This window comes from Hemiscyllium ocellatum, unplaced genomic scaffold (genome assembly GCF_020745735.1).
Source record: "Hemiscyllium ocellatum isolate sHemOce1 unplaced genomic scaffold, sHemOce1.pat.X.cur. scaffold_1014_rpt, whole genome shotgun sequence".
NCBI lineage: Eukaryota > Metazoa > Chordata > Chondrichthyes > Orectolobiformes > Hemiscylliidae > Hemiscyllium > Hemiscyllium ocellatum.
The window spans coordinates 8698-23165 of record NW_026867638.1 but is presented as its reverse complement, the minus strand read 5'-3'; the positions used below and the strand labels follow the sequence as shown (position 1 = coordinate 23165).

The 14468-nt window shown below is 39.8% G+C and overlaps 1 non-coding gene across 1 annotated transcript; it reads left to right on the top strand.

Annotated features, from left to right (window-relative positions):
• Positions 1 to 8535: 8535 nt before the first annotated feature.
• trnah-gug (transfer RNA histidin (anticodon GUG)) lies at positions 8536 to 8607 on the top strand. Its single transcript has one exon. It is a non-coding gene; the product is annotated as a tRNA-His (tRNA).
• Positions 8608 to 14468: the final 5861 nt, after the last annotated feature.

Sequence of the window (14468 nt, the reverse complement as noted above, 5' to 3'; positions counted from 1 at the left end):
TAGTAAGCAAGATGCACATTTAGATCGCACCTTTGATGATCTGGGACAATGAAGCATGCTTTCAACCCAATGATTTCAACCTCAAATCTCTGAAAACACAGACACAAAGCTTTCTACTCGTTTTCTCTGAGCCTCCTCTTTCCTTGAGAAAAGCGTTTTGAGCTGTTCAGCCTTTCCTGGTGATTATAACCGCTATGTTCCTGTAAGATTTGTGACTGAACCTTTATTTTCCTGTTCCTTGTGAGTGATGAAAGTAGCAAAAACAGTTCCTGACCTGTGAGGGGTTTCGGTTGGAGTATTTATATTTACAAATTCATTCCCACCCTCACAGTCAGTGTGAAATTGATGTAAAACTGAAGGGAAGGAGTGAGTGAGCACCCACAGAACCATAAAGGAAGCATATGTATCTGAGTTGAATAACCTACTCTAAGATCAAACTAACCAACACGCCCTTCATTTCCTATCATCCATGTGCCTATCCAAGAGTCGCTGATGGATCTGAATCTACTGCCACCACTGGCAGGGCATTCCACGCACCCGCCACTATCTATAAAGAAACTATCTCTGACATCTCCCCACAACTTCCCCCATTCACCTTAAAATTATGCCACTTTGTGGGGAAAACTCTTTCATTATCTACTCTATCTATGCCTCATCATCTTATAAAAATCTATCAAGCAAACTCTCACCCTCTTTCACCTCAATGACCAAAGCCCCAGCTCCCTCAACCTTTTTTTTCATAAGACAAGCCTTCTAGTCCAGGCAGCATCTTGGTAAATCTCATCTGCACCTTTTCTAAAGCTTCCTCATTCTATGTAAAATGAGGTGATCAGAACTGAACACAATATTCCAAGTGTAGTCTCACCAGGGATCCATAGAGCTGCAGCATAACCTCGTGTCTCTTAAACTCAATTTTCCTGCGAATGAAAGCCAACACAGCATATACCGTCTCAATAAACCTATCACCTTGGATGTCAGCCATGAGGGATGTATGGACGTGCACCCCACGATCCCTCTGTTCCTCCACATTGTCATGAATCCTGCATTTAATCCGAAAATATGCACTCAAATTTGAAATTCCAAAATGAATAACTTCACACTTTCCCAGGTTGAACTCCATCTGCCACTTCTCAGCCCAGCTCTGCCAATGTCCTCTAGCAGCCTACAAAAGCCCTCCACACTATCGACAACTCCACCAACCCTCGTGTCATTGGCAAACTTCCTAACCCACCCTTCCACTTCCTCATCCAAGTCATTTATAAAAATCACAAAAAGCAGAGGTCCCAGAACTAATCCCTTCAGAATACTACTGGTCACCGTGCTCCAAGCTGAAAACTATCCATGTAATCTCACCCTGTCTTCTATGGGCCATCCAATTTATTTTCTAACTAGGCAGGTTTTCCTGTATCCCATGCTTCATTACTTTCTAAATGAGCCTACCATGGGGAACCTAATCAAACACCTTGCTAAAATCAATATACACCACATCCACTACTCTGTCTTCATCAATGTGTTTGTCACATCCTCAAATAATTCAGTAAGGTTTGTGAGGTATAACCTGCCACTCGCAAAGCCATGCTGACCATCTCTAATCAATCAATACTTTTCCAAATAATCATAAATTCTGTCTTTCAGAATCCTCTCCAATAATTTTCCCACAACTGATGTAAGACTGACTCATTGATGATTCCCAGGATTATCTCAATTGCTTTTCTTGAATAAGGGAGTAATGTTTGCCACCCTCCAATCATCTGGTATGACTCCAGTGGACAGTGAGGATGCAAAGATCATTGCCAAAACACAGTAATCATTTGCCTCCCTTGCCATAACAACCTAAGTTATATCCTTTCTGGCCCAGGGGACATCTATCCCTGTGATTTTTCAATATGCTCAGCACATTCTCCGCCTTAGCATCGACCTGTTCCACCATATCAGCCTGTTTCACGCTGTCCTCACAGGAACAAGGTCCCACTCACTCGTGAATACTGAAGCCAAGTACTCATTAAGGACATCCCCTATCCCCTCTGACTCCTAGCACAAGTTTGCTTCACTATATGGGGTATAAATGTGGAATTATGTCTCAGCACTGAATTAATGTAAAGATATTGCAGTGTACAATCACTCGATTACTTTGAATATTGAGCTGTATTTTAACTGAGAAAACACAGTTGAATTGATTTGATTATATTTCATTTCACGCTAACATTTATTGTATTTCGAAGCACAATAAGAGCTTTCTTTTTACATATATATAACTTACTTAAAATTCCTCGCACGTTTATGTACAGAAAATAGAATTAACATCTGTTTGTTCCTTTCTTTATCGATGACTGTTCATTTTGAATTTGTGGAAGTTATACATTGTTGAAAGGAAGGGAAATTGCATTTTTAAATCAAAGTACAATGATCATGCAGTTTTATCAATCTGTCTTTCAAAGAATTGTCATGAGATTCCTCTTTATTTAAGACCACCATTGTAATGTTATTGTAAAATATTATTTAATTTCCAGTCCATTACACACAGAAACTACCTAATTAATTCCCATTCGAATACTGCAATAGACAGCTGATTAGTTTTCATTTGTGTAACCACATTAAACATAATATTACAATCCTGCCCGTCCTGGGTGGGAACATTATGAAAGGAGCTTGTGGAGCTGTGGCAGTGTCTATATTACTGGACTCGAGGGAAGGTTTCAAATCACACCTTCACCAGAAATATATCAAGAATGGTGATTAGAGAGCACCTAAGCACAGACTGAACTGCTTTTCAATTCAACATTAGATCTGCTTTTATCTATTACATCAATAATCACAAAATCTGATACTTATTTGTGTCAGGTTATCAAGAAATATGTGTTGGAAACTTCACTTTAGCCACATTGCTTTTACAAAAGACTTACATCTGTCCCTGTTTTCTCTAACTGAAAGAAATCTGAAGAGGATTTTCACTTTTACGAAAAAAAGGGGAGATGGTTCCCATTTAAATTAATGCTTCTTCGATTTGCCCCTTTTCAGCTTCTGTAAGGTTTCATAATAACGCTCTACTTTCGGATAGTGGGGATACCTGTATCTAATTCTGTTACTTATAAGTTCCTGGAGAAATTTGAAAATGTTGCAGAATTAAAGATAACGATGTCTAAGTAATGTGATCGATCTTTTTTTGTTACAAAGAGGCAAGTCCAAACAATTGAAACACATTAAACATTATTCTCTCATGATATAAATTTGAAATAAAGTTGATACCTTCTTCAGTAAACTAACAAATGCAACCACTAATTAGATGTCAGCCAGCTGGTTACCTACTTTGTAACTAAATGTTGTGATTCATCTCAATATTACTCTGTCCTTTTATCAAAGTGAACTTGTATTTGTTCGGTTTATGAATTGTCAGAAACTTGTTTTTATTTTTCCATTCACCTGTTCATTTTGACCGATAGATTGAAATGTTTTGAAAATATTGGGGTTTGTTCATTTAAAAATAAGGTTTGCACGTCTCTCACATATCTCATTTCTTGTATTATGATTCAAGAATGTTTCCTGGTGGAATTCGAGTAAATTCCAAACATTTGTTGACTTCAAATAAAATCTGTAACACCCAGTTATCAATCTGTTGTTAATGTTTCAGCTGGTTACATTGACATTGATTAGGTTCTCATTCAGAGAGATCAATTAACAATTATAAACTATTTGCAGGATTATTGAATTGAAAGAGAGATACAGACGGGCAAACATTTTTTTGGAAGGAATTGCTTTTTCATTTGAATGTGTAAACTGTTCAAGAATTCTATCTCGCCTTCCATTGGTTTTCTTGTCGAGAATGCAGATTTGTAGTTCATGTGAATTTTAATGTGTTCTGTATTTTGAGATTTGTATCCGATTTAAGAAGAAAAGGAGAAACAATTAACATGAAAACTTTAGTGAATAGAAAGCAAAGGAAATTAAATTGACAGAGGCAGCTTTTAGTATAATCTCTGAATATTCAGTCAAATTTTTCTAATGTCAAGAGCGTGGTGCCAGAAAAGTGCAGCAGGTCAGGCAGCATTCGAGGAGAAGCAGAATCAACGTTTTGGGCATAAGCCCTTCATCAGGAATATTTTCTGATTATGGCCTAAAGCCCAAAGTGTCGATCCTTCTGCTCTTTGGACGTGCCTGCCCTTGTCCAATGCCACACTCTTGGCTCTGATCTTCAGCTTCAGCTTTCCTCACTTTCTCCAAATATGTTTAATGAACATGAACTGAAAAGGTTAGCATCAGCACTTGAACAAGACCAAGTTAACACATTTTTTGCAATATTTATAGAGAAAACCTGTTTGAGAACATGCAACAAATCAGATCCAACAACACTCTTGCCGTTGGAACCCTTGGCCATTCATAATAAAGAATAACCATGCTTTGAACAACCAGTGTGGTGTATAACGACTGAACTGAAATACCAGAGGACAACGATTGCATTTATTGGAGGGAATGATAACCAGATCCTTTCGGTGATAGTGGTGATTAATCTCAGAAACAAAAAGATATTTATTGTGATTATTCCACTGAACAGCAATTAGATGGTCATGAACATCTTTGTGTGGCTTCATGTGCAGTGTTCTGTTTGAACATTGATTTCAGTAACATTGAGATATTTTACAAGATTGACAATTGACGGTTAAAGATAAGTTTTAAAGGCAACATTTTTTTAAATGTCAGTTTTGTTTAGCAAAACACAATTCTATTTATACGGATTTCCTACTGTGTGGAAACAGGCCATTTGGCCCAACAAGTCTACACTGACGTTCCAAAGAATACTCCACTCAGCACCATTCTGCTCTCAGATTACTGGACATTTACCCCTGACTAATGCACCCAACCTACACATCCCTGAACAGATTGTGCAGCTTAGCATGGCCAATTTACCTAATCTGCACATCTTTGAATTGTGGGAGAAAACCAGAACATGCAAACTCCACACAAACATGTGGCCGAGAATGGAATCAAACACATTTGCATAACACTGTAAGACACAAGTGCTAACCACGGATCCTCTGTTCTAATGCCCAGCCCCCTTGCAAGAAGTGAAATATGTAAGAGACGTGCAAAACAAAAAATAAAAAGCTCTAACGAATCACGAATGAACAATAATTAGAAAATTAATATGATCAAAGGACACAACAATATTCAGGTCAATTGCATTGTTTAATTACAAATTTGGAATGAGCTAACTAATGAATAACGGGAATTGACATTTGTTTATTTCACTGATGAAGAAATTGCCTTGCTTTTCATCTTTGTAACACTGTAGAATAGGATTTATGTGCCTGAAATGTTTGAATTAAGTTCTTTCTATCAAAAGAAATCAGTACAATCACATTGTTTTTTTTTCATCTTTAAGACTCAAACATGATCAAATACTTTCCAGGAATTTAGAACCAGTAAAATTAGTTAATTTGGTTACTTGGGAACTCGAAGCGAATAAACAGCAGATTCTGTGAATTATTCATTCAATGTGATTATTCAGCTGAAGACAACATCCCTTCTTTGCAAAAATGCTCAACTTCGAAAAATTCAAAATGCATTGTTTAAAGAAACAATACAGACATGTTAACTCTTTTTCATTTGACTTATCAAAACGCGTGAATTTTACATGATTTTGTTGCATGAAAAATACTTAAATTTTATTGTGATTAGAAGTACAATAAATGTTTGCATTCAACTATGTTTCTTTGGGTAAAATAAGAGGAAATTCCACATTTACAGCAAATACTGGATTGAATGATTATTACGTATGAGCAACCTGATGAAGGAGCGTCGCTCCGAAAACTAGTGTGTTTCCAATTAAACCTGTTGGACTATAACCTGGTGTTGTGAGATTTTTAACTTTGTACACCCGACTCCAACACCAGCATTTCCAAATCAGATCAACCATGAGTTCGTTGAATGGTTTGCAGACTCCTTGCGCTGAATAGCATACTTCCACTTGGTTTAACATTTCGTCTAACGCCTTATTTTATTCATAAGTTCAGAATTGTGAGGGGATGGGATGAAGTGACAGAAAAGGTTCATTAAACCGATCAGACAGAGCAGGAACAAGGCTCATAAACTCAGGAAGAAGAAATGTGCTGTGACCTGGGGGCAACAAATGACACTGGGCACAGCACAGGCGGCTGTGTACAGAAGCTGTGATTGCTGAAGGAAGTTGCTAGATCTTTTACAGTTGGCAAGTCAGTGATCACGCTGGATGTTGGATCGTTGTATAATTCACAGACAGCAGAAATTTCTGAAAGAATGAAATGTTTGTTTCATTGGAGAAATTTTCTGTGGCTCAAATGCCGACTGACTGTTTGAAATACTGATCAGATCTTTGCGTGAAGTGTTAGGTTAAAATACTCATGAACAACCCAACTGGATAAACCTGTGCTCCCGATCTGTAGTATGTGAACGCATGTGATGAAAGCAGGAAGTCGTTCTCCAAGCAACTGGTCACTTCCTATTCATTATGTAATATCTTCCCTTCACAATAAATAAAAATTCACTCAGTTCAATTTACAATGCTTTAGGTGGAATATTAAGCCAAATCTTTCAAAATGCAGACTTTTGGAACCGAATCTTATTCAGCTGCACACATTAAAAGAATTTCTTTACATTTAAAGTCAACTAATTTAGACATTGTTTCCCTGCAACTTCCGACCGACTACACCCCATCCCTACACCTTTACCTACCCACACGCTGTGTCTCTCCTTGTGAAATTTATTCCTTGCATATCAACAAATGTGCCTTTCAAAATATTTTGAAAACCAGATTCTCGGAGTGACAGCGATTCTGTTCTCATCATTTCTTTCTCCTTCAAAGGTTTGATTAAAGGCATTGAACACCTGATATCTAGATGTTTACTTACTTGAAAGATGGAATTTTCCACCTATTTACTCTGACCAAACATTTCATAACCTACAAAAAAAACATTAAGTCTTCCTTGATTAAAGGATAACTGTTCTCAGTTTTCCAAGAAGACAAGTGAATAAAATCTCATCTTCAGTACACCCCCATCAGCATCTTCTCTAATGGCTTTACACCCCAGTAAACCCCGTCATTATCAATTCATGGAATCACAGAACCCTACAGTGCGTAAAGAGCATTTCAGTTAATCGGGCCGGTATCGACTCTCTGAAGAGCATCTCACCTAGTCCCACCTCCCCTCCCTATTTCCATATATTTCACCTGAAGAAGGGGAATCCCTCCCCCCTTATGATTTCAAATAAACCTTTTGGAGTATAATCTGACGTCCTGTGATTTCTGACCTTATCCCCACATTTCCCATGGCTAATTCACTTAACTTACTTAATTCACTCCCTGGACAGGAGAGGGCAACTTGCCAATCAACCCAACCCTCCCTCTGAACACCAGTGCGAATTACTGAGACAATGTTCCATCATACTGATTAAATGCTGTATCATTTTGTAATGGTTTTATACCCTGGTAACAGCCTCATCAGAATAAATGAACCCAAATTCAATGTATCGAAACGGTACTCTGTCCTTTACAATTTCATTCGTGCTGCGGGAAATGCTTCTGCACTCATATTTGAATGTGTTTACGTTGTTTCTTCCTCAGCTTCCTGCTTCTAGTAAACACTTGAATCCGGAAGAAGTCTGTCAAATACTTTTCATTCCAACACAGTCACAAGGTGAAGTTTGCAGAAGGCACGTGTTTGGCCGTTCACTGACACACAGCCTTCCTGAGAGCTGCAGTCCTTCCCCACCTTTATTCAGGCAGCACTGTCCTTCCTGTGACATGCCCCATCTAGAATAGAAGGACAGGTATCAATACCCACACTTGGGAATGGAGCGACAGTTTTAAAATATTTACACTGTCCCCAGTGGAGAATTGAGCCCAGTGACAGGCGGGGATACTAACTACTATACTACCGAGAACAAGAGTGTCAAAGGAGGCCCTTCAACCAAATGTGGCCACACTTCTCAAATACAACTGCCTAATGAACTGAATCACATTTCACAATTCTTACTCCACAGACTTATATGTCTTGGCATCACAAGCTCACATCTGAATATTTATTCAGGTTGTAAGGGTTTCTGTCGCTCTGAACAATGCAGATAGTATATTCCAAATTCCAACCACCCACTGGCTGATAAAGCTTTTTTGTACATCTTCGCGACTGCGCTACTCAGTTCCTCTGAATCTGTGGCTGGGAATTGGGACTATGTGGCAGCAGTGGTTACTGCCTTGTGGGGGGAAACTGGTGAAGTAGCCAATGTTAAACTGCATTACTATTGAAGCATACATTTCAACAACACCTGTACTGTCCCCGGAGTTTTTGATGTTTTGGAGAAATCTACTTATCTCAGCCTTCAGCATATTAATGATGGAATCACCACAGCCTCTGGGGGAACCGATATTAAACGGTCAGCCCATTCTGAGTTCCCACATATCTGCCACTGTTCGCTTAGCACTAATATTGTGCATTATTTGCGCTGCCTAATATGTCCTATGAGACTGTATTTATTGCACGCTATCAGCGCTCTCATCTGTGGGGTGCTGTGATCGTATAGTGGTTAGTACTCTGCGTTGTGGCCGCAGCAACCTCGGTTCGAATCCGAGTCACGGCAGTAATTCCTCTATCTGCTGCAGCTCTTGGGCAACACCAAGGAATCAGTTGTTTGGGTAAGGTAATTTTTTCCCTTCAAATTCTGCTCGCTCACATCTCTGTATTTCATATGTCAGAATTCAAATCCACCCGTTCTCAGAGATTTCACTCCCTCCTACCATCACTAACTGAACTTTTCATCCCACAGCCCCATTACATTAATTTAGAGATGCCGGTGTTGGACTATGGTGTAAAAAGTTAAAAACCATACAACGCCAGGTTGGAGTCTAACAGGTTTAACTGAGCACTAGTTTTCGGAGCACTGCTCTTTCATCATGTGGTTGCGGAGTCATTTCCTATTTCATTAAGGCATTGCAGAATCGAACACAGACTCTCACATTGATAGTGTTCAGTCTGTGCTGCTGCGGTCACCGTTGCTGGGTGAACGTGCCCCAACCCCACCATCGGGACCTGCAGATCAACTGATCCATTTGGTTACGGCTGTTGTGTGGCCAATCCTCAGGTAGCAGCTTTTACTGATATGGACTTGCGATTATGGGCGGTCAAGCTCAGGAAAATGACACAGGACAATATCGAGGAAAAGCGACTTCTTTCAGACAGATTAGTTTCACGGCTTTTCCGCAATGGCCGAGCACTGTTACCACGGAACTGTTAACTCAGATACAGAGCAAATGGACCAGAGACCCGGGTTTGACTCCAACCATGCCAGGTGTTAGAATTGGGATACAATACTTATCTGGAATTACGAATCTAATAACACCTATAAATACATGGCCAATTGTTGAAAAAAACAAAACCATCGTGTTCACTGACGTCCTTTGAGGAAGGAACCTGCTATTCTTACCTGGTCAGGCCTCGATGTGACTCCAGACTCACTGCTATACGGTTGAGTCTCGACTACCCGCTGTGCAATTAGGGATCGTAATCAATACTCCCGAGACAGTCACGCCCTCATTCTGTAACAGAATAGGAAAAAGTTAATTTAGCTCTCGCTAGATTCCTGTGTGCAGTTCTGCAACTCACAGTATAGCAATGATGTGATGTCACTGCGAACGTTGCAGGAAAGATTCAATGGGATATTGTCTGGGCAGAAGAGTTTCACTTATGAGGAGAGATTGGACAGACTGGGGTTGTTTGTCGCCGAGCAGAGGAGATTGGAGAAGACATAACTGAGATGTACAAAATAATGACGGATATGGATAGGATAGACTGAAAGAAGCGTTTGCTGTTAAAGGAGGGATCGAACACTGGGGCCAAGAGATTTCGGGAAAAGGCAGAAAGGTTTGATTATATGTGCGGAAAGGGTCAGAGAGGCGGAAACATTTTTAACCTGAAAAAAATTCAGATGTGAATTTGTGATGACAAGGAATGTAAGTCTATGGGCGAAACGATGGAAAACTTGATTGAGGTCGTTGAGCAGTTGTGTTGGACAAGTGCGGGCACAACAGGCTGAAGGGCTTCCTTCGATGTTGTTGTCCTCCACAGTATCGTGGTTAGTGTCCCCTCCTGTCTCAGGACTCAATTCTCCGCTGGGGGCATCGAAAATGTTTTAAATCTGTCACTCTGTTATCCAGTGAAGGTTATTAATGCCTGGCCTTCCATTCTCGGTGGGACGTGTCACAGGAAGGACAGTGCTGTCAGAATCAGCTGGGGAAGGACTGCAGCTCCTGGGAGAGAGTGTGTCAGTGAAAGTGCTAACACGTAACTTCTGCAAACTGCACATTGTGTTTGTGCTGCAATGAAAACCATTATATAGAGTTGTTCCTGACTGATATGTTTATTTAAAGCAGGAATCTGAGGAAGAAAACAGAGTAAACCCATTCAGATCTGAGTGCAGAATCATTTCCAGCAGCACTAATGAGGTTGTACAGCGTAGAACCGCGTTTGGATGCATTGAATTCGGGTCGATGGGCGCAGCTTGCTTTCACTAGGCTGAGTTACCAGTGTGTAAAGCCATTAAACATGATACAGATAGTGTTCAATGTGATGGTACCTTTGCTCAGTATTTCACTCTGCTGTTAAGTCTGTAGGTTAGGTGGATTGGCCATGTTAAATTGCGCTGATGTGTCCAGGGAGTGAATTCAATAAGTTAAGTGAATTAGTCATAGGGAACGCAGTGATAAAGTCACACGATGCCAGGTTTTTATTTCAGTAGGTTTATTTGAAATAACAAGCCAGAGGTATGCGGGGATAGAGACTGGAGCTAGGTCTGGTTGAGATTTTCTTCAGAGTGTCCTTACAGACTCGATTGGCTGAATTGTACTTTCTTCATTGTAGGGAATCCGTGATTCTATCAGAGAGAGGACAATGCCAGCGCTTACTGGGGTACAAAGACATTAGATATTATGCTGACAGCGTTTAGTGGGGATAGAATTTTATTTATTTGTGTGTTTGAAAATTTGAAACTGAACAAAATAAAACCGAATGTAAGTTTTCCAGAGTATGTGAGGTTTGGAGAGAGGAAATAGGTGGTAAATTCTCTATTTCAATTCGGTAAATATCTGAACGTCACTCTTTCAAGAATATCGATGTAGGACAAAGAAATGATGGGAATAGAATTTCTGTCACTCTGAGAATCCGTTTCCAAAATATTTGGAAAGGCATATTTCGAGACACACAAGCAGTGAGTTTCACCAGGAGAGAGAGACAGCCTGTGGCCAGGTAAAAGTGTAAAAGAGGGGTGTGGAGGATGGAAGGTGCGAGGAAACAAAGTCTACTTTGGATAACTTTAGATGTAAAGAAAAATCGGAAACGTATGCAGCTAAAAAAGATTCAGCAAAAAAATTAAGAGTTTTGAAAGATTTAAATTAATATTCCCCATGAAGTATTATAAATGCAACAGAGCCGATTTGGTATATTGTCAAGGGAAGATCTTCAATAATGAACAGGAAGTGACTCGTCTCTTGAATATCGATTTCCTGCTTTAATCATATGCCTTAAATGGAGGATATTCGCCGTGATGTTGGGTTCATTTGATACCCACTGAAATCTGCCAAAGTAATTAAGCATCAAAACTGATATCTTTTCTTGTAGTTCAACCTTCTGTTTTTCTCATCAGTATTTCATTTAAACTGAAATATTTTCGGAGCAAAATTGAATACAACATTAAACGTTCCAATGATAGAAATCCAATTCACTTCCGATCATTGCAATGAACAGAGTGAGGTTGCAGCAAAATTAATAAAATGAAATGAACAAAACTGCTTTTCTGGGAATTTTACCCAGTCCGGGTTCAGTCATATGAGAAAGACTATCGAGCTAATACATCACCTTCACTTCTCTCTCCATATATACTTCTTCACGTGAGAGAGAAACTATGTGAAGAAATTATGAGTCAAGACTAAATGTGCGTGTGAATGTGACGGGAATTTCTTGTTCGCTGGTTCATTCTGAGACAATTCCGAATCGGAATGAATCAAGGACAGGTATTCCTTCCAAGGACGATGTAAATTCATTGGATTTTGCTGGTACTATTGTCCCGCTGAAAGCAGAAGCATAATGATGTGGATTCGCCCTTTGCCACGGGCTAAAGTGGCCCAAAGGTTAAAGCGATGGTTGCATTTTTTTATGCATGTGTGGATTTGAATCCTACTCTGGCTGTTACTTCTATCAAACGCAGCTGTGGTTTCCCTCCGTGCCTCGCATCTTTAGTAGACATTGGATGGAGAAATTTGCTCTTGCCCTTCATTGCACCGGAGATTTGTGATAAATCTATACCACATCAAAGTCGAAATAAAGCAATTTATTTCTGTTGTAAGTTAAATTGGGATAATAAAATTGAGTGCAACATTCCGTTCATCCTTTCATTCCATCTTGACTTTCTCTGAATTTACATCAAATGAAACAAATAAGGAGAGATTAGATCAATAGTTTATCCAGTGGTGTTGTGAATGAATATTTTGATGTAACATTCCACATAAAGGTCTGATCAGTATTTTAAACAGTCAAGTGGAATTGGAACTGCAGAAAACTTCTTTAATGAAACAAATTTTACATTCTTTCACAAACTATTGCTGTGTGATTCATACCGCGATCCATCATCCAGCATGATCACCATCTTGCCAACAACATTAGATTCCCCCAATTTTATCAGCAATCACACCTTCTGCACATATCCATCTGTGGTGTGCACAATGCCATTTGTTGTTTCCAGGCGACAGCACATTTCTTGTTCATCAGCTTATGAGCCTCGTTGCTGATCTGTCTGATCAGTTTGAGAAAACTTTTCTATCACTACATCCCATCACTACAGAATTCTAAACTTATCACTAAATAATGTGTTAGACAAAATGATGTAGAATTGCAAGTCGGCCATTGAGCCCATCGAGTCTGCTCCACCATTCAATGAATTCATGGCTGATCTGATAATCCTCAACTCCATTCTCCTGCCTTACCTCGACAGAGCTTCATCGTCTTTCTGGTTAAATATCAGTCTGGTACAGTTTGGAAATACAGAAAACTCAGCCTCAACAACAGTTTTTGGTTAGGAGTTCCAATGATTCACTGGCCCCTGAGCAAAGAAATTAATCCTCATTTCTGAACTAAATAGGCAATAACTAATTCTGAATTCATGTCCTCTGGTGCGCTTCATACCTGAGGGTTAACCACCTGCCCATATCTACCCTGTCAAGGTCCCACGAATATTGAATGTTTATAAACGTAATTATGTGTTTATAGAGCTCCCCTCCGCCTCCTTTGCTTCAAGGAGAATAATCCCAGCCTTAAAAAAAATTCCACTGAGCTCCATTTTCTCCGGTGTTGACAACATCCTCGTAAATCTCTGCTGTCCCCTGCAGCTGCCTTATATATTATTAAGGCAGGTGGAGACAGTTATGTAAGGCAACGGTTGAAATTTCAAGCACAGAGGGAGTTGGAAATTGAAATCAGACAGCGATTGGAATCAGATTTGTCCACACAAGGATGAAATAGAGTAATGATAACTCTGACAAATGAGAACCTAATCGTATCCCATTGGCACTCAATGGTTTTACTGTAACCCAGTTCCCCTGAGTAATCGTCCACGGAGCTAGTATTTAGGAAAAAGAGATTGAGACTGGCTATTAGCCTAACCTCGATGGTGGGCAAGTTGTTGGAGGGAATCCTGAGGGACAGGATATACATGTATTTGGAAAGGTAAGGACTGATTTGGGATAGTCAACATAGCTTTGTGCGTGGGAAATCATGTTTCACAAACTTGATTCAGTTTTTTGACTAATTAACAAAGAATATTGATGAGGGCTGAGCAGTAGATGTGATCTATATGGACTTCAGTAAGGCGTTCGACTAGAGTCCGCATGGAGACTGATTAGCAAGGTTAGATCTCACAGAATACAGAGAGAACTAGCCACTTGGATACAGAACTGCCTCAAAGGTTGAAGACAGAGGGTGGTGGTGGAGGGTTGTTTTTCAGACTGGAGGCCTGTGACCAGTGGAGTGCCACAAGCATGGGTGCTGGATCCTCTATGTTTTGTCATTTACATAAATGATTTTTATGCGAGCATCAGAGGTACAGATAGAAAGTTTTCAGATGTAACCAAAATTGGAGGTGTCGTGGACAGTGAAGAGGGTTACCTCAGATTACAATAGGATCTGGGCCAGATGGGTCAATGGGCTGAGAAGTGGCAGATGGAGTTTCATTCAGATAAATGTGAGGTGCTGCATTTTGGGAAAGCAAATCTTAGCAGGACTTATACACTTAATGGTAAGGTCCTAGGGAGTGTTGCATAACAAAGAGACTTTGGAGTGCAGGTTCATAGCTCCTTGAAAGTGGAATCGCCGGTAGATACGATAGTGAAGAAGGCGTTTGGTATGCTTTCTTTATTGGTCAGAGTACTGAGTACAGGAGTTGCAAGGTCATGTTGC